Here is a 4327-nt window from a genome sequence, read left to right as displayed (position 1 = left end):
AAGCATTAATCATATTCAAATCCACACAAAATAATGTAAAAGTAAAAATGCCACATTTTCATAAAAGTACATTATAGCAAGACAACGACCATGCATTCAAGCTTAATAATTGAGAAATTAAGTGATTGGCTTAATCCCTTTCAAACCAATGATATTCAGTCTCATTTGCTTTTAAGCCTTTTCTACTAAAAATCTTGCTTTAATTTATTTAGGTATTAGTAATTACACTTAACATTTTGAATAGAAGTAGATCATAATCAGACAATATGCTCTTTGCTTTAAGTAACGAATACAAATAAGTTAGTGTTACAAATAGAACGGAAGTACCGCGCTCTACCACTAGACCAGCTCGATCGGGTTATAATTGTGACAACATTTAAATAATCTAATTATTATTAATGTTGCTATTATTTTTCGATGTTGTGTTTACGGTTAATTATGTTCATATCTATTACGGCAATGAATCTAGAGCATTTCGAAGCTATGTGTCTCTCTATTGATCCTAAAAATGCCTGAACATTCACTGATTTTTGACAGGTTGAAAGGTATTGCAGTAGAAACGGACATGACGAAACTTTGGTTAAATCCGACCACTATTGGTTACAATATTGGCTTCTGTGTCTGTTCAATTGTTGGGTAATTGGAGTTTAGATTAGTTCTGAAATCGAGATAATGTATCTCATGATAGAATGTTTAATATGCGACAGAACAATTTACTATAATTTTATTTGTTTTTGCCGACAGAAAAAACATAGATTTGTTATTGTTTGGTCAACTGTTTCAATCTTTAACAACCAAAAATTGTACAACCAAAATAAGTATTAACAATAAACTGAAGGCATAAACAAAAAGATTTTATGATATTTGTTATGTTCCTAACTGTAATAAATAAATATCCAATGTCTGGTTTAATTAAGAAAATAATAAGTCTTCGTAGAGTAGCGAAAAGTAACGTTCAAAACAAGAGTAGAAGTAGATCTATTCTCCGCCATTTAAGGTCCTCGATGTATGGTGTCACAAACATACATCTACAAAAATATGGAAACAGGGTCTGGTTCACTTTCTACGCTTGTTATGAAATATACTATTCTGTATGAATAATTGTATTAAAGCAGAAAAGGAGTCGTAGTTTTAAATTGCATGGGAAATTATGATTTTAGTCACTAAACTCATTTCAGTCAAATATCATTCAACATTAAAAAAGATATTATTGTGTTGTTACGTATATAGGTCCATACGTAAATGTAACGCTGATGAAATAACAACGCGATAACAAAACGTAAATATTTATAAGGCAATCGAATGATACATTTGTTTTTCGTCAGTTGATTGTTTCTGGGAAATGTTTTTGCCATACAAATAATTTAGCCCAAAAACCTAAATATGTTACTGAGTTAACCTTTCGTTTTTTGTTCGATATTCTACCCCTAGACATTAGTTCATCAGAAGAGACATAAGTTACTTGTAGGCCTACTTCCTCTAGACCTTCCAGAACTTCATGTGTGGTAACCTTAACTAAATTCTTAACTAAACCAATAGTCCATCATTTTTATTTTCTCTTGGTTTGCAAAACTAAATTAATAACCTCATATACAGTCCACTTTTATTATTGTAAAAAAAAAAATTAGAATACGCTACATATTATTTTTTTTGCATGGAACTTAATTATTCCGAAAGTATAAACGTGTTCATACGGGCTGATTCCCAGATCGAAGTAACAATTATTCAAACTTTACTCATATTATATATATATGAATCAAAATTTGCTGACGTAGTGTCTACAATGGCAGAAATTGTTATAGTTTCCAGTCACGGAGTTCCGCAGCAGGGGTGAGCTTTGCTAAGTGACCTTTTGTTGTCTAACAATATAGATTGCAAAATACCTATTTAACAATTACACTAAACCTTAGATTAACTAAACACTATTATTTGCGTTAGAACCTGACGTTTTAGTAATTGTAATTTTCTTGAGTAGTGAGTCAAAAAAATATTTAAAAGTAAAAATCGTCAGAAATCTAGTCAAATAGTACGTTAATACTTTTAATTGAAATGGCGACCATATGAAGGCAGGTATTTTAAGCCAATTGTGAATGGAGATTAGCTTAGGATGAGTGGTGCAATCTTGTAGTCTTGTTAGGAACTAATACACGTTCCTTGGACAGGACTGTTAAATAATAGCCCATACCGCCAATGGCAACGGTTTAAGCATGTTGCTTCACCAGGGAAGTATTATTCGAATTCATAGTAAGTATTTTTACCATCCCAGCACTGCACTCACTGCAAATCACTTTAAAATGTGAATAGAAATCCCTAAGTTGGTAATCCTGACACACCCAGTACTACCACTACTGCCTCGTAAACTTGTGGCGTTCATTGTCGGATTGTGAAGAGTTCATTCGATGTACTCTGGCCTATTAGTTGACACTCCTGCGTAACTAGCATGTCGGCCTTAGTCAGTATCGAGGTTAAAGGATCGCGTCATTAATTCTACACTCATCTCATCATAATAGGCATAAGATATACCTTCGTATGGTCACCATTTTAATTGAAAATATTAAAAGTATAGTACTAAAAGTGGCATTTAGCATAAATGGTTAAACAAGTAATAAACACAATTAAAGTATATGACTTTCAAAGGACCAAGATGAAAAAAAAATTTCGATTGTCTCATGAGCAAACCACTAAATGCATTGAAACAGCCGGATCAACACAGGAACTAATTAATTAAATCGTAGTACTAAGCCTCCACCACCCCTTAGTGGTTGGGACGCGCAGATCACAGTAGGTTATAGTGCAACTCTATTGGTATGTAACACATTTCTGTTAGTAAAGACCTCTTACAATTAAAGCCGAAATAATATACACAATTGGGGTACTTTTAGATAACGGTTGAAAGTCGGTTTTGTTGAAAATAATCGACAAGACCGTTTTTGTTTTGTAGCTTGTGAATAATATCGTTATAAAGGCTAAATAAATTGACACTTACCATTAGGATGAAATTAATTTAAACATATTTTTGAAGCACAATTCTATTATACATTATACATAAACACTTATAAGAATTCAAGCTGTAATATTTGGACAAACCATTATTAAGTAACCTCTTGGTTTAGAACTTTTAGATAATTTTCTCTGAGAGAGAGATTCGTTTATAGAAAAATATGTACGTGTGTAGATGTCTATCTTTAAGAATTGTTAATCTTTCCCTCGACTGTTTATCTACTTTAAGGGCAAATTCCAAATGAATCCACACGTAACCTAATTCAAGCTTGCGCTTAACCCTGGTCTGCAATAGTTTTCAAACCACAAGTAATTGAGAGTTAAATAAAAGTACGTATACAAAGTTCTCAAAGCGTATCAAACATACAGAACGATGTGTTATGGACCATATAACTTGACGATCACATCTCTAGTTTGTGATTGGGCAAAGTTGGTCAAAGCCAACATCCGAACCCGAGAAGCTGTGGGTGAAACAGAACCAATTTATTTGTTACTTGTATAATGTATGCTTGTTTAGTTGCCGTATCATCATGAAATGTACGTTTTGGTGCAATTTAGATACATCATTGGACAACTTTTTTTCAACAAAGGAAAGAAATTACTATTTCAAGTAAAATATAATTTCGTTACAGAAACAATTGTATGGTTCATTGAAATGTATGGATATGTATTTATATCATCTGGTATCATACTGATGTTAGAAGTAAATACCTACGACGTTGTACAACAGACTTGTGATTTTACTTCAATTAAATCTAATATGAAGCATTTCAACACTATTTGTTTCCATCAATATACGTTAAAACCTTCTTGATTACTCCTAATAGTAGTGAAAATAACAAGATCAAATCTTTGAATTGATTCAGCATGTTTACATATTAAATCTGTTGAATTACTATGGTTTGTTTGTATTTTTATTAGTTTAATTAAACAAAATAAGCTCAATTACTCTAAATAGGCTCAAAGTCGAGTTGTACTAAAGTAAGGATACAAATGACTCAAGTTAGAAGTAGTTTTAGGGCTAAGATTGTGTAATTTGTTTGGTCAGTTTGTATTACCTCTCATGTCTAAGGAACACAAGATCCTGGAAGAATTTGATGGTAAATTTTAAAACGAAAAAATATTCTTTGTTTAAAGTTTATTGTTGGTGATGGTGAGTTAATTTTGTTCAAAGGTTTGTTGCGGACATTTTCCATCACGAATGTAAAAAAATACACAACGTTTCAGGATCTGGACAAAAATATAGCATTATAATTGAGTATATAATTCCTATGTGTGTATATACACTGTTTAATAACAACAGTGTTCTTAAAAATGCTGTTTCGTT

The sequence above is a fragment of the Macrosteles quadrilineatus genome, unplaced genomic scaffold, assembly GCF_028750875.1.
Source record: "Macrosteles quadrilineatus isolate MER2022 unplaced genomic scaffold, UCM_ALF_1.0 Scaffold_155__1_contigs__length_252257, whole genome shotgun sequence".
In the NCBI taxonomy this organism is placed as follows: Eukaryota; Metazoa; Arthropoda; class Insecta; order Hemiptera; family Cicadellidae; genus Macrosteles; species Macrosteles quadrilineatus.
This window is presented reverse-complemented; position numbering follows the sequence as displayed.